The sequence below is a fragment of the Amborella trichopoda genome, chromosome 7 (assembly GCF_054954075.1).
Source record: "Amborella trichopoda isolate Santa Cruz 75 chromosome 7, AtrichopodaSantaCruz75HAP2 v2.0, whole genome shotgun sequence".
In the NCBI taxonomy this organism is placed as follows: domain Eukaryota; kingdom Viridiplantae; phylum Streptophyta; class Magnoliopsida; order Amborellales; family Amborellaceae; genus Amborella; species Amborella trichopoda.
Window position 1 is genome coordinate 14,202,979 of NC_142342.1, and position 23,084 is coordinate 14,226,062.

The following is a 23,084-nucleotide window of genomic DNA, read 5'->3' on the forward strand; positions in this document are numbered from 1 at the left end:
GATCATATGACCAAAAGACTTTGGGTATCTTGTCATGTGGTGTTTTTTGAGCAAATTACTTTGATAATTACAATAATACCTCACCCTCTCACCTTTCTTTTTTGGTCCCCTTCTCTGATTTTGTTCCTAATTCATCTAGTCATTCCACTCGTGCCTCTCGGTCTAAAGTCAAGGAAGGCACTCCACTATCTCATGCTGACAGTCATGATCAGAACCCTGCACCTGCTGATCCTCTATCGCTTCCTGCTTTTAGATGGAACACCCGAGTATCTGTACCACTTTCCTGACTTGCTGACTATGAAACCTTCTTACCTTGGCACGAAGCATTCCTTGCCTCTGTGTATTCTTTTTCAGAACTCCAGACTTATAAAGAAGTTGCAAGTCAACTTGAGTGGCAACAAACAATGACTGATGAGTTGAATGCTCTCGAGCGTATGCATGCTTGGGATCTCGCACCTCTCTCGAAAGGAAAAACTATTGTAAGTTTGTGATGGATATATAAGATCAAAACCAACATAGATGGCGGTCTAGAATGATACAAAGCCTACCTGGTGGCAAAAGGTTACAATCAACAATATGGCATCGACTTTGCAGAAACTTTTGCTCCCATCGCTCATATGGCTACAGTTCGTACACTAATATCAATAGCTTATATTCAGCAATGGCCTCTCTATCAATTAGATGTCAAAATTGATTTTCTCAATGGTGATCTTGATACGAAAATATATATGAAGTTACCTTCTGGCGTATTGGATTCACAAAGATGTGTGTGTAAACTTTAACGGACCTTATATAGACTCATACAAGCACATCGTGTTTGCTTTGAGAAATTTCGTAATGAAGTTCTATCGGCTGGATTTCGACAAAGTCATCATGACCCAACACTTTTTGTATCTGAGACTTCTGAAGGAATGGTTCTTTTGTTACTATACGTGGATGACATGATTTTCTCTGGTAATGATATGGGCACAATTCATAAAATCAAACAGAAGCTAAGTAGCACCTTTGAAATGAAAGATCTGGGTTTCTTGAGGTATTTTCTTGGACTAGAAGTTGTCTATTCTCCTCGTGGTTATTTGTTGTCATAGCTAAAATATGCTTCAGAGATTGTCTCTCGAGCTCGACTCCATAATGATACAAAGAAAGTTGATACCCCTCTTGAAATCAATGTCAAATTTCGAGCTATAGATGGAGAACCTCTTCCTGATTCATCCTTTTATAGGCAACTGGTTGGGAAATTGATATATCTGACCATTTCATGCCCCGATATTGCTTTTACAGTATATATGGTTAGTCAGTTTTTTAGTGCCCCGCATTCTGTACATCTCGCTACCGTTTTGCGGATCATTCGTTATACCAGGGATACTCGTCATCAAGCATTATTCTTCTCATCTTCTACTTCCCTTGAGCTTTGGGCATATATAGAGTCCGATTTTACGGGAAATCCGAGTGATCACAAATCTACCACAAGATTCTGTATTTTTCTTGATGTTTCTCTTATCTCTTAGAAAAGGAAGAAACATAAACGTATTGCTAAATTAACTAAAGAAGCTGAATATCGAGCTATGTCACAAACCACCATCGAGATTGTTTAGCTACGTTGGCTACTTGCAAATATGGGTGTCACTATCTCAACTTGTACTCCACTTTATTGTGACAACAAGAGTGACATTTATATTTCTAAAAATCCAGAATTCCATGAGTGCATGAAACGTATTGAAGTCGATTGCCACTATGTTCGACAAAAATATCTCGCAGGCAACTCGTCGATTTCTTCACTATATGTGCCCACCGCAACACAACTCTTCGATTTCTTTACTAAGTCTCATCCCCCGCATTCTTTCTCAAAGTTTGTTTCCAAACTCTCCATGATTCCTTTCAAATCAACTTGAGTTTGAGGGGGAGCATGAACAGACATCACAATTGCAACAGATACGACACTTGGATATTGAGATCTGTCAGTGCCTAATTATATGACATACCTGTATAGAAACTGTATCCTATAGTTTTAGTAAGTATTGGTTGTACCCTCTCTATAAATACACAATTGTATTGTAATCTTATTCATACCTAGAAATATAGAGAAAGGTTATTTTTCACATCCTGTTGGTTTTGAGCTAGCTCAATAATTGTTAAAGGAAATGTATTACAATAGCGTAATTTATCTATATAGTGTGATTAATCTTTGCATCAGTAAATTAGATTGATTTTTAATATATGCTGAATGGAAGAGAAAATTTCTAATTGCCAGTGTGATTGCTTCCCCTAAACCATCCTCTATCATATGCCATTACAGTTGAATACTGCTTATAGGGTTGGAGGTCCCTTTCCTTCCAGATAGGTTGTTAGATTAGACATACTTGGTCTAAAGCTTATTAATGGTAAATACAAGCTTATTGAGTGAAAAAAAAAACACGAGATATCATACCACGTTAGAGGTAGGTCGGATTCTTTCTTACAATGATTATTGGAAATAGATCTAGAAAATTTGGGGTGTATGCTTATGCCGTTGGAGGTGGAGAAAGTCATTTCCATAATGTTGTCTAGGAATTAATAAGATTGGAAGAGCTATATTGGAGGCAAAGATCAAAGGTTAAGTGGTTAAAGGAATGGGATCTGAATACGAAATTCTTCCATTCCATTGCTAGTGCTAGAGAAAGAAGAACGATATTTCTGGCATTAGATTCTAAGGTGTGGAAGAGGGCGATATTGAGGGGTGGGAGAGTGAATTTCTTAATCACTTTGGAAAGGCTTTTTCTATTGAACAATCTTTTGCTATCAATCTTGAAGGGGCCGAGTTTAAAAGATTAACTACCAAAGCTGCTAGCGAATTGGAGAGAAGCTTAACAATCGAGGAGCGAAAGCTGCGATATTCTCTCTATCAAAAGGTCTTCGGGGCCAGATGTTTTCCCTTGGCCTTCTTCCATAGATTCTAGAATATCCTTAAAGATGAAGTATTATCAAATAGTGAAGCAATTTATGGAGAGGGGTATAAAGGTAAGGGTGCGGTTTCTATAAGGTTGCAATGTTAAACAATCTAAGGCGCACCTTAAAATTTTATCATAATATGTAATTTTGTTATAAATTTTTTTTAATATTATCTTAAAATCTATTTTCATATATAATTATAAAATTTTAAATTCAAAAAACGGTTAAACTCAAGTAGATCTATAAATATATGAAAATCTTGAAAATGGACGGTCTAGATAATCTATTGCAAGATGCACTATTTCCAAGACTTAAAAACTTTTTTTTTATATATTCATACATCTCAATGTCGAGATGATCGATTAGAGGGTTTTTTCAACATTAAAATAATATTTTTGATAGATTTTTACGGTGCATCCGTGATTCTACATTTTAAGGTTGAAACTTTATATAAACTTTTCCCTAAAGGTATTAACTCAACTTTTATCGCGCTTATCACTAAAAAAGAGGTGAATGCACAAAGAAAGAGGTGATTGCAGGTGTTAGTAATGCTAGGCCTTTAGTATGTTGACTAACTTATATAAAATTATCTCAAAATACTAAAAAATTGAAGAAAGTACTTTTGTAGATTATTGTTGGTCCACAATCAGCTTTTATTAAAAATAGGCTCATCACTGGTAGTGTATTGATAGCCCAAAAGTATATTCAATCCAAAATTTCGAATAGTGAACCATGTATCATCCTAAAACTGGATATGAAAAAGGCTTATGATAGGGTAGAATGACAAGTGTAGCATGAAATTATTAAGTGCATAGGATTTGGGCAAAAATGGAGAATTGGATGGAGGGTTGACTTTCAAATGCCCATTTTTTAGTTTTAATTAATGTTTCTCGCAAGGGTTTTTTTAAAGCTTTGAAAGGTATAAAGCAAGGTGATCCATTATCTCTTTTTTTATTTATTTTGGTTGCAGAAGGTTTTAGTATTTGGCTCTATAAAGTTGTAAGCTTGAATCAAATTAGGGGCTTTAGAGTGGTTGATAATGGCCCAACCATATCGTACTTGTAATATGTAGATCACGCTTATTTTTTATGAAACTAAGGAGGACCACGTCAAGTGCATTAAGAAATTTCTTACTCAGTTGTGATGTTGGTCTAGAATTAATTTCTTACTCAGTTGTGATGTTGATTCTGGGCTACCAAGGTCGGCGTGGGATCTAATTTTAAAAAGTTTCATGTAAAGTTCAACTTGAGATTTATTGCATTTATTATTTTCTCAAAGCCTAAAAATCTGAAGTTTGTTTCTTCTGCTGCCATATTTTCTCCATCTAAAAAGGCAACGATGAAACACTCCATAGGGCATTCGGAATTTCCTGAAATATCAAGAGCACTTGTACAATTGTTTAATCTTAAGAAATCATGGCATTCCAATTGCTGTATACACTAATACTTGATGAAATTGAGTTTTTCAGTCCTAGTTTGGTGCACCAACAATTTGATGAAAATCCTTGACCATCTCTACTACTTGCTTGGCCTACATCAATAATTCCAAAAGGAGAAGTTGTCAAGGATGTGGGTAACCAATTGATTCTACTAATGTTTCAAAACCCACATCGTCAGCGTAGAGTGTTCACTCAACAAATAAATTGGCAATTTGGATTGGTCTGGAGTTGGCTAAATTGGTGATCTACAAAATATTAAAAATAAATAAAAATTAAAATAGGGTGTGTATTTCGGGGGACCTAAGAAATAATTGGGTAAGCTTTATATATATATATATATATAAATAGTAGTGGATTCTGTCAACCCATGGGCTGACTGCTACTGTGTCAGCCAATGACCCAGATTCAATTTGGACTGTTCTGACAGTTATAGTATTATTTCGTATTTGAATTTTCATTTTTTTTTTTTACAACTCTAAATTACTTGAAATTTTATACCTTCATTCTTCTCATCAAGGCGCACCGAATAAAAATATGTAAAAAAAGCGTAGAATATAAATTGACCAAAATACCCTTGAAATATTTTGAGGGTACTTTGGTAAATTTATATTTTACGAATTATTTTTTTAATATTTTTATTATATTATTCTATTTTTGAAGAATAAACGCTCTAAATTTCAAGTGATTTGGATTCGTAGAAAAAAATGAAAATTCAAGCACGAAATAAGGTTGTGACCGTCAGATCGGCCCAGAGTCAATCTGAGCCATTGGCTGACACTGTAACTATCAATCTGGGGGCTGATAGGATTATATATATATATATATATATATATATATATATATATTTTTATTGGGCCGCCCAGAGGCACTGGACGACTGGGACCCCCACGGCTGCCTAAGTGCCACCTAGAGCTTTTTAAAATACTGACATGAAAAGTAGCAGATAACATTAGGGATTCATGTTGAACTCCTACTAGGATAGAGTAGACATGGATGCCGAGTATTCAATAGAATGATTGTGCTCACAAAGGACTTTGCTGCAGCTAAGGATCTAATCCCTAACTGAATGCAAGTTTCTATTGTCTTAAATAGTCTTCGGCCATCTTGGGAATCTACAGTGATTGCTTTGGACCACTTTCGATAAGGCATTAACATGTTAAACCTTCATATGCACCTTAGCATTGGAGCTGAGAGAAGAGCTTTGAAGAAGTCCAATGAGTTCTACTTTAGATAGTTCCTCTTCCTAAAACAATAGAAATGCTACCTATAATGGGTTGAATAATAATAATAACAATAACAATAACAAGAACAATAGGTGTAAAGAGAAATCAAAGAATTTGGACAATCAAAAGAAGAAGCCTTTTCAAAAAAGAAGCCTTTTCGAATTCATTTGACAAGACATGCTTTTATTGTAAGGAACTTGGGTCCACCGAGTCAAACTATTCCAAATTGAAAAATAAATTTAGAAATCAAATTAATAATAATGCTGGCTAAAATAGCAAAAACTAAAATAAGAAGGACCTAATCTGTGATGCATCAAAATCTTTGGTTGGTAGCCTTTATTTGAAAAGCACATAGATCGATTCAGTCTCTACTCTACATGTTTCAAGAGCCAAGAACGGATTCATAGAGTTGTAAATTTCACCCAACAACCAACAAATAGGGATGGTTTAATAGCACCTATTGCCATGTGTACTTGGTAACGAGACATTGAGTTTATACCTGGATGAACAAATCTCCTCTTTAGAAAATATCACCAAATATTGGTATGAGGAGAAAAAATAAACAGTTTCTGTCAATTGGATTTTAATGAAAATTCCTCTTGATTTGTTTATATCAAGGCAACTTGCTCTCTCTCTTTCTTTTTCTTTAGACTACACCATAAAGGCCATGAGACAAAGTTCAAGTCATGTCGGGTCACAAATGGAAAATATCACCAAGTATTGGCACGGGGAACAAAAATACAGTTTCAACCGATTGGATTTTAATGAAAAATCCTCTTGACTTGCTTATATCGATGCATCTTTTTAAACATTTTTCTAAAAGAAAAAGTCAAAGTAAACTTCTTAATAATGTAGACTCTGACATATGTAGGCCATTAAATATAAAAATACATAGGTGCATAAATTATTTCATCACTTTCATGAATGATTTTTCTAGATATAGTCATATCTATCTTATTATTAGAAGATCAGATGCATTATACATATTCAAAGAATACAAAGCTGAGGTAAATAACTAATTAGGTAAATACATCAAAATTCTTATAATAGCTAGAGCACAATGATATTGCCCGGACTTATTTGATCAGTTTTGTGAGGAGCATAATTTAATTCATCAAACAATCATGTTATATACACCACATCAATATAGTGCAGCTGAGAGAAAAAATAGAACTCTAATGGATATGGTAAGGTCTATGATGTGTCTTGCCAATTTATCTCCTAATTATGTGGTGAGGCTCTCAACATTGAAACGTATATTTTTAACCATGTTCTAATCAAAGTCATAAATTTAACACCTTATAAATTGTAAACTGGTAGGAAACCATAACTTGATGTCTTCAGATTGTGAGGTTCTTAAGCACCTGTGTTAATACCACTAGGAAATAGAAATATACTACAGAGGAAAGCTGTTCCATAATCTATTATTGGTTGTTCAACAAATTCTAGAGGATTTTATAACCTGATACTAGATCCTTGGTAGAGAATTGTGATGTTCATTTCTTAGAAAATTAATGATGAACTTTCCTTAAATAGATCAATTGACTGATATGAAATCAAGAAAGATAAGGGTATCAAAGACCTTGTTGCTCAGTCTCTCTCTCTCTACATATGTAGCCAATAGATTAAACCCTTGTGTGTATTTTTTGAAATTTGGGAGCAATTTCTTTTGATTTCGTACATGATATTTTGGTAGAAAGAAAAAGCAATCCAAAAAAACTAGAAAGAAGAAACAAACACAAAAAAAAGAGACAACCAACCACAACACAATGATATACGTGGTTCGGCAAAGAGCCTACGTCCACGAATGATGAGAACTTCTTTACTGGCAATGGATAATAAGATTACAAAAGCTCTATTCCTCACTCCTCTCTGATTACAAAGCAATCTGTGTTTTTTCCTTAACCCTTAACCCTTAATCGTAACAATATATATCGAGTCTAGATGGTAAAAACTACTGAAATACCCTTATACATTCAAAGAGCATTTTAAGGAGATTTAAGATTGAGAATTGTAAACCTACAAATAGACCCATTTTTGAAATTGTCAAAGAAAATGCATTTCACAAGGGATAGTGACAAACCTAAGCATATGCTCAAGTTGTAGGTATATAATTTATATTATGATGTATGCAAGACCAGACTTGAGTTATGCAGTTGAGCATGTAAGTAAATTCCAAATTAATCCTAAAATTACCCATTGGTAAGTCAAAATATATTTAGAAAGCTAAAAAATATAAATTCTACTTCCAACGCCGATAATTTAGAGATCAGTAGCTACTCTGACGCAGAATATGCAGGAGACCCAAATCATAGAAAATCAACATCCAGACATGTATTCCTCTTTGGAGGTAAATATGTTTATTGGTAAAGCAAAAAATAAGATTTTGTAACTCTGTATACTATAGAACTAGATATGTAGCTTATAACACTACTATTATTTATATGGTCCAGATTAGACACTTCATAAAGGATTTAGAGCTAGATATAGTTGATGGAACCATTAAAATTTTGAGTTCAAGTTGCCACCTTATTAATAAAAAAATAGAGCTTATAACTTTACCCTTCAAATTGAAAAGCGTTATATTTATAATAATATTGACAGAACGAAGGAAATGTAAATTATTTATCGTCTGTTAATATGATTATATAGTTTTTGACAAAGGGATTAACTATTGAAATTTTCCAAGCACTTAAATTTCATGGGACTTAGGAATATTTACGTAAAAAATTATCAAAAGTTATTTTTTTAAAAGGTGTCTTTTGTATAAAGTTGAGGCTCTAAACAATCAAGTAAGACGTACCTCTAAAGATGTTATTTCAGCAACCAAAATTTGTATGATGGCCTTAAAATTTATTTTCATCTCTAGTTATTGGATTTAAAGCTTAAAAAATAGTATAGATCAAGCGAATCTATAAACACTTGAAGATATTGAAAATTGAAGGTCGAGATAATGCATTACAAGATGCACTATTTTCCATACTTGAAATCCAATTTTTTTCACATCTATACATCTTGAGGTCAAGATGATCGATTTGAAGGTTTTTTTGACATCGAAACAGCTTCTTCTAGTGAATTTTTCTGATGCGCCTTAATTTGATTTAGGACCTCAACCTTATATAAAGTTTTTCCTTTTGTAAATGTTGTCATCTTTACAAGGAAAACTACTATAGCATGAAAAAACCCCTAACACCAATGTATATTATTTTTGGTCATGAAATGTATAACCGCAATAGCATAAAATATTAGCCTTTATGACCAAGTGGGAGATGTTGCTATTTGTGTGTGGGAGGATAGAGCCTCATATGTACCACATATATTTTTATTTTATTAAATTTATATTTTCCAAATACACTACATTAATTTAAAAAAGAGTTTTAGAGAGAATAGCTTTTCTAAATAGGTAGTGAATAACTCTCATCTCCCAATTTTTTAGGGCCAACTTCTCAGTTATATCAAAGAGTTAGTGGATAACTCCTATCTCCCAGATTTTGAGAGCCACCTTCTCAAAGATATTAGGGACATCCGAACATCATATTAATTGAAATTGTCTATAAAAGAGAGTTATCTAGGTTATGAAAGATGACTAAAAAAAGGCTTCCTTGAGACTTATAATAAAGGAAAAAGTTTATTGATAACTCCCACTATATTCCGTCAGCTACTCCCATAAAGGCACCTTTGTGACTCTTGGGGTCGGTTGGGTTATTCCGTCGTAACGGAATTTTCAACCTTGAATGAACACAAAGAAATGGTATACTTTGACCAAAGCATCTATAGTCTATTCCATATTGGATGGTGTAGATGTGACATGAGTGTACAAACCGTGCCCACGGTATCTTTTATTTGGAGACAGACCTTACACGGTTTTTCACACTCTACGCGATCTCCATATTTGCAAACAAATATTGGATCTCTGTGATATACAATTCAACGCCATTCTCCATCAAAATTTGATATTTTTCGGGAGTTCACACCCTATTTTCTTGAGTCCATTTTCAATCACTAGACAAGGATAAAGGTTATATAAGGATAAAGGTGAAAACGACCATTATATTCCGTCGGTCCCAAGAAGGCATCCCTGACTTTTCGGGTTAGTAGGGTTATTCCGTCATAACGGAATTTTCAACCTTGAATGAACGCAAAGAAATGGTTTGCGTTTAACAGATTTATGGTCTATTATAGATTGGACGGTGTAGATGTGACATGAATGTATAAACCGTGTCCGCTGTATCATTTTATTGGGAGACGTACTTTACACGGGCCTTTCACTCTCTTACCAGATCTCCATATTTGCCATCGATTTGGATAGCAGCTACTCCCGACAAAACGCACCACACATTCTGGCTAAAGCAATGTATATCCGCTTCATTTTTTTTTGCGTACATGAATGAATAATGAAGCATTATATTAACTCCTAGTATTTGATTTCTTTCCACTTGCTAAGATTGAAGTGCACATTACATGTTCGGAAATGCATACAATGAGTATGTTTACTTTTTGTTATAATGACGTCATAATCAATTTTAGCCATTAGATATGGTGATCAGCCCAACATTCAAAAAAATAAAAATAAATAAAGAGAAGAAAAAAAGAAGAAGAAAAAAAAGACCCCAGCAAAGAGAGAGCAGCTCTATTAACAAAGCTCTTTAATTCCTCTGCAAAACACCATAGCAAAAGGCATGCTTAGCCTCTAACCCGTAAATTTGTTATCATATTTTTATTACTTTGTGATCTAATTGTTTTATTTCCTCTTACACCTCATTATTTGATTATTTCCTATTACACATTTGTACTATTGCTTTATTGAGAACGTATACAATAAGACGCTTTTGTTTTTTTTGTTTTTGGTGTAAAGAGATTACAATAATTGTAAAATCAAGTGGTTGAAGATGCGTCATTGACCGGCATAAAGTCTAAAATAAAATTTATCGAATGTTGCGATACACTTTAATCCATCAGATTTCGCATAAATTGCTAAAAATAATTGTGACCGCATTTTAGTAAAAATAAATGATCTCATAATATATAACCCTATTTTGTTTGTGTCTAATTACCCATTCCATTCAATCGAAGTCCCAATGCTCCACTCCCATATTTAACTCTTTTTTTGGACAATTTTATCAAATTAAAAATTTCTTTTAGTGAGAGGGTTTTGGTGTGTCCATTCATGCAACTAATCAAATCAAGTTTATCTCAGGTGCTTATTTTAGAGATGGATTTTGAATGGTAGATATTGTCGTTCGATAATCATTATGAATTTCAAAAAAGTAATTTTGAACCTTAAAAATAGATACCTTAAAACTTTTGGTTTTGGACTATTTATCTTAATTCTTTGCATATGGCACTGTTTTTTGAGCTACAAAATCATGGGTCTAAAGCAAAGATGCATCTAAGAATGCATCTTAGATCGTAAATGCATATCTGATATGGACTTTTGGAAGGGGACCGGATTTGAGTAGGACGTCTTTGAAACTTTTTCCTAACAAATACATATAATGAATATCATCTGTTCATATGCCATGTGGTATGGATAAAGGTCTGTCCAACTTTAGTGAAAGTGGATAATGAAATGGTCACCATTCATGCCAAAACATTTTAGCCAAAAGATTATATGCTCTCTCGGGTGCATATACCATATTCAATCTCTTGGATAAACCCTCTTTAGGAAACAAACCCAGGTTAAATGGCTAGCGTAATTGGCTATAGATTTGCAACGCTAGATCCTAGGCTCTGTTTCTATACTCCCTACTGAGTCATAAAAAAAAATGATAAATCCTATCTATGAATGTTTAGGACCCTAAAATTTGATAATGGACTCTCCTCAACATAACAACCTACACTAAAGAAAAAGAAAAAGAAAAATCGTATGCGCTAGACGTATGCTTAGAAAAAACAATGTCCTAAGACTAAATATGAAACTATCCAATTTTCAAATGGTTTGATCTGGATGTTTAGGAGCTCCAAACTAATTTTATTATAAATATTTCTCTAGTGATTCTAAAGAGGATTCTAAAAAAGTAAGGGACGGTATGCTATGAGACCATTTACTTTTGTTACAAGAAGGTCATAATTTTTTCTAGCCATCAGCAAGTTGGACAGCTTGGAGTGTATCATAAAGTTTGAGGAACAATTTTTTTTATTTTTAACTTTAGGTTCAGTCAAGAAAATATTCACAAGTACCCGATTTGAAATCCGACGGACAAAGTTGATTTTGATCTCCTTGTCCTAAAGTCAAATCTTTTACCCGAGAGTATATAGATATAATTTACTCAAGCAAGAGCATACTAAAAACTAGATGCCGTCCTACTCAAATGCGGTCCCCTTCCCAAAATTTATCCTTTATAAGATGAGTTTGAGGCCACAATTTTTATTGAACTACACATGCCACTATCACTATCCATTGTTGAAGCACGTTGGAAGGCTGCAATTCCCTTCTATTCCGTACCCCTTTCTCGTGATGTGTCGTCATGCAAAGGTCAAGTTGGTACATTTTAAAGAGGGGACCAAGGAGAAAACAACAAAAGAAAGGATTTGTCCCGTTTGAAAATTCAAAATTAAGTCTTTAACTCTCAAGGCTCATCATCGTTCATCGTCAGCATCATCATCAAAACCTTATCTCAACAATTATTTAAGGTCGGTTTCTAGATTCTCTAAGATAAACAACAGTAACAGCATATAGAACCCCAAATGCTAAGTGGACACATGGTATGTCAAACTATTTTGTTGTCTTTTAAAGTTTTTTTTGTATTTTTGATATTTTTATTGAGTAACGGCTAGTCGGCAGTTTTGGCAGTTTAAGATAAAAGTTGGTCAATAGTGCAAATTAGTGGCCTCTTAATTTGGATAATAGCTCCATGGGAAATTAAGGAAGAGTTGGATCAAACTATTTAACATTTTATTCATGGTATTTGATTTAATTTCAAAACACCCATCAAAAGATGCATGACCACATGCAAATGTATAAAATGTCGAATGTGAATATCTCCAAGGTATTTTGACAATTTTTTTTAAAATAAATAAAAAATATATTTTGAAATGGGTGTGGTTTGTATAGAGCCGAGGCTTTAAATAATCAAAGTAAAGCACACCTTTTTTCAACTGAAAATCTTTATGATAGCCTTAAAATATATTTTCTACACCAATTATAAATTTTAAAGCTTAAAAAATAGTGTAGATCAAGCAGATCTATAAAATTTTGAAAATCTTAAAAATTGACAGTCCAAAAATACATTACAAGATGCACTATTGCCAAAACTTGAAATCTATTTTTTCCACATGTCTATATATATTGATGTCGAGATGATCAATTTGACGATATTTGGGCATGAAAACAACCTTTTCTAGTGAAATCATTTTGGTGCGCTCTAATTCGATTGTTCATAGCCTCGGTTCTATATAAACCTTTTCCTTTTGAAACTATTCATGTAGTATTTAATAAAACATAAAATATCGATAATTATTTATATGTCCTAGAAAACTATGCCAAAGTATGGTTAATTTATTACATGAAGTAACCTTGAACTAATAAAAAAATATTTATAATAAAAAGTAACGAATCAACTGTCAACTTCAACGAAAACCTAAAATAGACAAATTTTGGAAATAAAATTACAATTCATAATTAAATTTTCTGAAATTTGGCAAACAACACGATAAAAAATCTTATAAAAAATCAAAATAAAAGAATAAATAAATCTGTATCCAGAATAAAATATCCCTATACAACTTGTGTGACAGTTAACAAAATTTTAAAGAAAACATATACAATAAGACCAATTACTTTTGGTATAGAAAGTGGTTACAATTAATCTTGACTAAGATTTGAAAATTCTATAGAAAGTGGTTACAATTAATCTTGACTAAGATTTGAAAATTCAGCGATTCAAATCAAAATTCGTCGATGGGGATCCAAATCCTCTAATATATCAGGATCCAAACAATTCACCTTATAGATTGGCGATTCCTACTTTGAAAATCCGCGATGCGCTACAGTAAAACATCGAGTCTATTTCATGTGCCAAAATGGAGTAATTTTGCTCATGGTTTCCTCTTTGGATGCTTTTTTCATAGCTTCTGAAGCTTTTTTTTTCAGTGATTTTCAGCGCATTAGTGAAGTGAATGATTGTGTATTGGCTATAAAGCCATGATTTAATGATTGAAAAAATTATCTGAAATTTTTTCGTGTCAAACTTTTTGGCATTTTTCACTGCCAAGCAGACGTTTTTAGCCTCGATTTATCAGCATTTTGTGTAAAATTTTGTCTGTTTTGAAGAAAATTGAGCTCTTCATACAATCCTTGGGTTCATTTGTTCGATTATACAAAGATTCATGGTCAATTTCACTCGAAATTTTTTTTCCTGAAAAGCCGTGACGGGGATCCAAATTTGAATAACCCGATTGATAATCAGGTCGATTTCGATCAAATTCAGTATGCTTTTTGATCCCCATAGCTTCAGTTCCCAAATCAAGATATTAGATTCATTAATCATTTTGTATTTTTTTTTTTTTTTTGCTCGAAAATGGGATGAAAGCTAGGGTTCTGCCATTTCTGTAATATTTATCTCAATTTTGAATCAAATTTCTTGAAATATGATTATGAATCTAAATTAGTATGTCTAAACTGAAAGGATCCAGAACTTTTGCCAAAATACATCTTAATTTTAGGGTTTTCTTAGTAATTATTATTGTTTAATTATTTTGTTGAATAAAATTAGGGATTTTGACGTATATAGGCTCTTGATACATACAATATGATCATAAGTATTTTTTTTCAAGTTTTTGTAATTATCTTCAATTTTATCTCATGAATTTGTAATTTTTATGGAAAAATTTGGATTTTTCAATTTTATCTTCAATTTTTTTTAATGCTATGAAATCTAAACTTGCTGCATGTATGTTTTTTTTTTCTTTAATGACTTAATATGATAACATGACAGTATTTTTTATTATCTTTTTTATTTTCTTTTGATGTTATATAGTATATTTGTTCATGTACTTAAAGGTATTAATGTGCAATCATGCACTACATTTAAGGAGAGATAATATGCATATCTATAGTCAGTTATGTTCTTAGAAACAATATATTCCTTCAATCAGTTGCTTTTTTTTTTATGCAAGTTATGTTTTTTTCTTTAATCAGATAATATGATACTATTTGTTTTTTTTTTTATTGGAGTTTTTCTGAATATTATTCTGATGAATTTTTTAAAATGATAAAGTATATTAGTTTATTTACTTAGATGCAGTAATGTGCAAGTGTGTACTCTATTTAGGAGTGAGAGTAAGCATATCTATAGCCAGTTATGATGGACACCCAGGATTTCGAGGCATACATGAATCGACTCAATGAATTATCAAGCCAATTCAATGAGATGCACATCAACACGATGAAGAGGAAGAACGACGTCACCGTTTGTTTTGGTATTAGGTTGGATTTTAGTTATTGTATGCTCCATTTTGGACCTTGTATTTATACTCTTGATGATTGTAATCTTTGTTTTTAGTGATATGAATGAATGTTTAAGAGACATCTAGATAGGGAAACAACATTTCGATATTCATGTGTTTTTGTAAAATTATGCAAATACATAATGCACTACCCCTTATGTCTTTTAAAACTGAAAGAATACTATTTTTAGGAATTTTTAATGACTTTTTGAAAAACTTTTTGGGTGAAACCTGCCAATCCGTCTGATTCTCTGATCCAGATCACTTATCCACCGATCAAATGTGGTTTTTGAGGTGGCCGATCCAGGTCACTGTTTGGATACATTTTTTAACACTGTGAGTCAACTATGCGGAATAAAAAGAGAGGTCGGTCAATAAAGCCTCAATATACATTGGAATTCTTGACAGTCTCATAATTGCCCTAGAACAGGTCAGAATCTTCCTAAGCACTCCAAAAGGCCACCTGCCAAGTTTCGTCGCAATCCGACATGTCTAAGGCAGCACAGACAAAGAAACAATTTCGAAAAAATTAGCATCTGATACCCTGAAATAGACCCTGTAACTAAAACTCCATTTTGGATTCGTCAAATAGCTGTGGGACCACAGCTATTGGATCCGACATGATCGAAAACCCCTATAGGTCAAGTTTTGGCTTAATCGGGCTATCTAAGACAAAGTTATGGGTAAACGACCAAAAAGGAGTAGGCTGCATACTATTCCCGTGCGCCCTCCCTGCACCAAGTCACTATTAATGGTGACTGTTTTCATTGTCACGAGTAGCGACTTTGAAGGCCCATTTCTCACTCGTTTGGAGTCGGATCGCGCTCAAATTTGGTGAGCGTGTTCGTCTTGTCAAGACGAGTGTTTTGATATGTGGCACACCCCGTGACGATACCCGAGTAGGGAGAAAAACTAGAGAAAAATTGGTGATTTGTGAAGATAGTTGTAGAAAATTCAGCAGCGACATGCCTCGCTCGAGCGACCATATCATGGCGCTTGCATATCCGATCAACATGAAACCAATTTCATTATGTATGTACGGTCGGAGGCTATGTCTGGTCCGAATCCCGCGTACGATGAGCGGTTGGATTTGGCACATGAAGGCATCAAATTTGATGCAGATTTTGGCTGTCAGATTTTCAAATTCTGGCCAAAAACCCAAGACGATGAAATATTCGTCTGGACATGAAATCGAGCTCCGTTTGTTGCAACGTGATCGTGATGGCATGCTCAATGCAATTCAGGGAAGAAACCAAAGAAAAACATCAAGAAATAAGTACACTATCGATCAAAAGTTTTCAAGATCTATGCAAATTTCGAGTCGCATGATCTGGCCTAAAAATACGATTCATGGCTCGAAGTTGGTGTCAAATCGATCGTCTTGCCAAGCCTAACTAGAAAGCAATCATCTTTCAACCAAACACACGCCGGAGCAACCCCTAATCATCCATGGAAGATCACGCAAGTTCTAGGGCAGCAGCATGGGCTGTTTTAGAATTTCATGTATTGTTGGGTAGGGGCAAAACAATCCTTTTGTGCCCACTTTTAGAATTTCTTTTAATTCAATTAAATTGTAATTATCATCAATTTAGATAGTTTTTTGACGTACACCCGTGTTTGGGCCCAATTCTATAAGTACATGTTAAACCTAATTGTAAAGGGTTCTTCCCTGGCTTCCCTCATTCTTCAATTTCATGAATAAGATTTGAGAATTTTACATTGAGATTGTGGGTACGTTTTGGAGAGAGAGAAAAAAAAATTTGTATCTTTTGATGAAGGTAACTTTCTCTCTCCTCCTCTCATCTATCTCTTTCTCTCTCCTCCTCTCATCTCTCTCCTCCTCTTGTCTATCACTTTTTCTCTCCTCTTCTCTATCTCTCTCTTTCTTGATCCTCTTATTCACTTTCCTTCCCTCTCGTATATCTTTCCTTTCTTTTCTTCTCTTTCCTTCTCTCTCCCTATTCTCTTCTCTCTCTTCTCTGTCCATGCATGGCGGAACCTATCGTAGGGTGTGATGTCTTCCTACTCTTGGGACATAAACAGTGAGCCGGTCCTTAACCCGAGTGACGGACCAGGCCTCTGTCAAAGTTCCCTTGTCTCCCTCCTCTATCATGGACGGCAGAAGCTCATCACCGTCCATGTTTTCTCTCTCTTCTTATTCCTCTGTCATGGACGGCGGAAGCTCATTGACATCTATGTTTTCTCTCTCTTTTTATTCCTCTGTCATGGACGGCGGAAGCTCACCTCCGTCCATATTTTCTCTCTCTTCTTCTTCTTCTGTTATGTACGGTGGAAGCTCATTGCCGTCCATGTTTTCTCCCTCTTCTTATTCCTCTGTCATGGATGACAGAATGTCATCGCCATCCATGTTTTCTCTCTCTTCTTATTCTTCTGTCATGGATGGTGGGAGCTCATCGCCGTCCATATTTTCTCTCTCTTTTTATTCCTTTGTCATGGATGGCGGAAGCTCATCGCCATCCATATTTTTTTTCTCTTCTTAATCCTCTGTCATGGACGGCTGAGGCTCAGTATCGTCAATGTTTTCTCTCTGTTCTCATTCCTATGTCATGAACAGCAGAAGCGCATCACCATCCATGTTTTCTCTCTCTTCTTACTTTCATGTCATGGATGGCGGAAGCTCATTGTCGTCCATGTTTTCTCTCTCTTCTAATTTCTCTGTCATGGATAGTGGAAGCTTATCGTCATCTATATTTTCTCTCTCCTCTATCATGGACGGCTGAAGCTCATCGCCGTCCATATTTTCTCTCTCCTTTGTCATGAGCGGCAAAAGATCATCTTCGTCGTCATGGACGACAGAAGCTCATCGCCATCCATGCTTCTCTCCCTTTCTCTCTCCTATGTCATGGACGGCGGGACCTCATCGTTGTCTATGTTCCCCTTCTTTCTTCTCTCTCTTTCTTCCTCTTCCTTCCCTCCCTTCTTTCTTTCTTTTTCTCCCTTTTCTCTTCTTTCTCATTGCTCCTCTCTTCTTCTTTTCCTCTCTCTCTTCCCTTTCTTCTTCTCACATGCACGACATCGATAATACTGTGCATGCCCCTCTTTCTCTGTTTTTTCTCCTTCTCTCTTTCCCTTTCGTTTGACCAAGGGAGGCTAAGTCAAGCACTGTCATGGTGAGTCTCTCCGTCTAGCAGTATTGTCGTTGTGCCTGTCTTAGTTATCGTGCCCCTCTTACTATGACGATAGGCTAACCATCGTGCTAGGCTGGTTAGTGATCGTTCTGTCGTCTAGTGGTATTGTCATTGTGTTGGTCTAGTTATCGTGCCTGCCTTACTACCACATCGGGTCAATCTCTTGTTGGTCTAGCTACTGTGTTAATCTAGCCACTTGGCCAAATTCCTATCTCCCCCATTCCTCTATTTTATCCCTTTTCTTCTTTTTTCATCTATCCTCTTACTCTTTTTCTTCTTTTGAATGTGCATGCCTATGTGCATTCGCCCAAAGACAAGGTGGGGTCCCTTGGCCCACTTGTCTTGTAAAATTAACTACGTGTGTGTGATTATAGAAACAGGAGAGTATAGACCATGGGAGGCAATTTCGAACCAGTTGAAGGATTGGGGGGATTGGGGGGCTTTCTTCGTAATCTAAGAGGGCGCCCACACGAGCCAGCTCGAGTAAGTCCCAAACCCACCTTAAATTCCTTTCTCTTCGGTTGGTATACTGCTCTTATTTCCTAACAAGGTTCCCGAGAGAGCGATCTCAAGTCTCGGGTTCCCTTCAAAACACGAGACGTGTGCCACCTTATCATTCAGATCTAGAGGGCGAGAACGAGCACCTAACCAGCTTGGCGACTGCATTGGGGACTTACTACCCCTTCGTCGGATGGTCCTTGTTTGGCTAGTTTCTCCTTTGCTTTTTGTTTTTCTGCACACACGTGACTGCTGGGTTTCTTAACCCATTTATCCGGATCGGGGATTTTCTCATCCTTGCATTCATGAGCTTCCCCCAAGAACAAGTTCCTCGAACTTTAGTCCTAACTTTCCTTCTGAGTAGAGACCCTGTGTTTAGCTCCTAGGCCTTAACCTAGATAGGTGTGAGAAGGGACTTAAAAGTCTCTAACTCCCCATCTCCTTACTCTAGTGGAACCTCCACCAAAGCACTCTGCATCGGTAACATATCTGCCACCACTCACAGTATGCACCCTGTTACCGGCAAGTCATTTGTCGGTCGTATTGCCAAGTTACGCTGGAAGGCTGCCCAGTCCCTTTCTATAAAATGCAAGGAAGTTGTCATTGCTTCTGTAGGTCGTCGTAAGGCTACCCCCTAAATTCCTGCCACGAGCCTCTAACCTTAGAGGCTTGACACAACGAGGTGGAGACCCTGGAGCTTCCACCTCTCGCATACACCCTAAGGCTCGTGGGTCATTCACTCGAGCCACACCTTGGGGCAACTCCTATGCTACCTCGAGTCAGCGTCCAGGATCAGGCCTCTTAAGGTCAGGTCCTGTACACATTATGCATGTGCATCCCACCACTCAGGACAATGTTGTCGCTGCGTCAACCCAAGTACACGAAAGACGACCCCCTCATCCTCTTACTCAGCACACACTAACGCACCCTGCAAGGGGCATGCTTCCACTTGTTCTCTTACAGATACCTGCTCGCGGTTCTCGACCTCCTAAGGCCAGACCGCTTGCTTGAGCCCGGGCTGACCTCAAGGTCACCTGTCAGATGCGTCGCCATCACAGACTGCTTCTCCCTCCCGACTCAGGCACCGTCATGAGTCACCGTCAGCCCCTCCTCTTTCGAGTAAGCCCTGGTACTTGAAGACCTTCCCCAAGAGTACATTCTTGAACCAGCCCCATCATCTCGATCATGTCTCTGGAGCCTATAAGAGGGCTCGGGGCAAAGATCTGCTGGGAGATCAAGTCCTTCATCCTCCCTGGCCCAGAATGACTCCAGTTCTTGGCCCACACCCTTTGCTTCACCTAATGGAAACGACTCTTTCTTGCTCAAGAAAGGCGGACCAGCCGCAATCCCGATCACATTTCTGTCATGAGGTTCATCGATGCCTCAAAGCTAAACGCGATAGGGGTGTGCAAATTCTGACCAAGGAAGCAACCAAGACGGTCGAGGCACCCAGCTCTGACGATCCTCTTCACCTGAACCCCTCTACCCTCTTCAAATGACGAAGCTTGAAGAAAAAGTCTTTGAATCCTTCACTATGGTTAGTGTCGTAGAAGATGACCAACCACTCAGCAGCCACGGTCCTAAGACCGTCAAGAACCGGTCCTCAAGCGATCGATATATAAGACTCGAGTCCAATCGGGGCATGCTGAGCCCCTGCTAACTGATCAACCGCGCACAACTCGCCAAGCCCGAAAGCCTTCGATCGCACCTAAGGCTGACCGCCCTAAGGAAGTGGTTAGTGTTATGGTTGTGACAGACCCTAACGACAACCAGGAAGAACGTATGAACATGTTCGAGCAGATGGTGTAAGCAATGATGGAGAAGATTGATCGCATGGAAAGCACGCGATCCCCAGTTAATGTATCCCCTCATGAGGCCAACTCACATCACTCAGATGATGCACCTCCAAGGCAGCCTCCCCCTCCTGCCTAACATGACAATTCTGTCCCACACCTTGTCTCACAGGCAAACATTGATGCTATGGTAACCCATAGCTTAAAGAGCAGACAGATCCCGGGTATGCAGGGTGCAACGCTTGACCAAAAGCCGTACCCCTCCTACATTGATCAGATTCCATTTCCCTCAGACTACAAGAAAGGGAAGTTTCCCCTGTTCAATGGTACAACCTCCCCACACTAGCATATCGTCCATTGCCAAGTGGCATGTCGAGAGACAGCGGTTGACGGGAAACTCCTTCTTCGTCAATTTGTTGAAACCCTTGACGGCCCAGCTTTTCAGTGGTATGCTCGGCTTCCCCCAAACTCAATACATACTTGGGAGGAAATGGAGAAAATGTTCCACTAACGCTTATATGAAGTCGAGAGAGAGGTCCAAACCATCAAGCTTCTCACTTTGACCCAGGAACTCGATGAACCCGTCGATCAATTCATAGCGAAATGGAGAGATTTGGCTACTCACCATCCTAATCCTATGCCTAAGAAGGAAGCAGTTCAAACCTGTATACGAAACATGAGACCTGAGATTGGTCTACATATTGAGGCCTCTAATCCGACCTCCATGTTAGAGCTGATCTCTAAGTTGGTCTGCATAGAAAGCCTGTCACTCCACCACGGTGGGTCAAGACAACAGTCTGTAAGTTCAAGAAATACCCGGGGCAATGGTAGCTCTCAGACCGATACCCAGGGAAACCAACAGAAAGGAGTGATCAGTGCAGCCGTCACTCTCAATGACCCAAAGAAGGCTCCCTCCCAAACTTTGGACCTCTCCAAAGGGGTAAGCACAAAGAAAGCGCCTCAGGTAGGCAAACAACAACAGTCATACAACCGAGTACCCCTACCTGTGAACCTTAATCGAGATGATTATTGGATCAGGCATAAAAATAAAATCTACCCCTTTGAAAAGGAATGGGTCCTTGCACTACTTTGATTATTACTCGAACAGAACATGATCGAGCTGCTAGAGACCGAGTTCCTTGATGAAGGTGGACTCGATACTCATGCAAATCAATGTGCTTATCATCGGAGGATAAACCACCCCACAGAGGAATGCTACACGTTAAAAGACATCATGAAAGCCCTAATCCAGAAGGGCCAGATAAAGCTTGAAGAGCTAAAGAAGGCATTCGGGGCCGCAGAAACTTCCCACGTAGTGACAGTCCAAGAGGAAGACGAAGTGCTTGATCTCCTCCATGCCTTGTTCATTATGATGCTTCAAGAAGGCCTCATCACACCAAAACCAGCAAGCCAGCCCCCGACTCCTTGCTCAGGGAACCGAGAATCATTGGTGCTTGTACCATCAGATATGGGGCCACGATCTAAGCGAATGCTCCAGTTTTCATGATATAATCACAAGAAAATACAGGGATGCCAAGAACCATGTAACATTCCATAAAGAGATCCCCAAATCACTACTCCATTGGTGCGAAAGGGACTCCCAACACAAGACCCGGGTAATGATAATTCAGATCTTACTGAACCCTCAATTTCCCTGCCATGGATAGTCCACCACGGGCGGATCAGACTCAAGTCCTTAGGACGAGAAACAATGCGTCAAGCTATGACTATTCATAAACCTAGCGAGAAGAATCAAGCACATCCATTGAAAGCCAGGAAGAGACGGGCATCAAGGGCCGCTCGCAGGAGTAACAAGACTGCTCAACCACTAGTTGAGCAAGAATTTCTTAGACCTCTTCCCCCATTGCTGACCTTACTAGACTTCATACCCTACGCGATCATCCTTCCTTCCTCATCTCATCAGGAGGACACCCCTGAGACATCTTCTACTCGGGGCACGTCCAATGAGGGTGACGACGTTAAAAACACTTCCCAACAGTCTAAGCAAGGGAAAGACCTAAAAGACTCCCTACACACGTCCAACTCTAGTGATGACGTAAAAAGCTACCCAGATCGGTCCGATGAGGGAAATGACCTTAAGAGTCCCTCATCTACTGACCTTTCTTCTTCTTCTTCTTCTTCTTCTTTCCCCTCCTCTACTATGTCTCTGCAGGTACAACCTTGAAATATTCAGAGTTCGAGGCTCTTGATAGAGAGCTCAAAGGAACCAATATAAGCAGGACGCAATGGAGGCGGTTGAAAAAGATGCTAGCCCAGACAGTTTGATTCTTAACAGTTGTTGACCCTTTGGTAGCTCGAGCTAAAGAAGACTCATCTTCTTCTACCAAGAAGCATAAGAAGTCAAAGCCAAAGAAACCCTAGTGGCATCCTGAGCCTGGCTTTGAGCAGAGGTTTAAAGAATCAAGACGGAAAAGCTTCTACTCTCAGGAAGCTTGCCACATGGTACAGGTCTATGAAGTATCAGCTAGCACGGGGCAAACACTACAGACAATCATGTAAAGACTGAGCAATTTATATGAGGTGCCTCTGGCCCCACAATCGTTGAATCTCAACTTCCCTGTGACTTTCAAGTCAAACTCCTACAGCC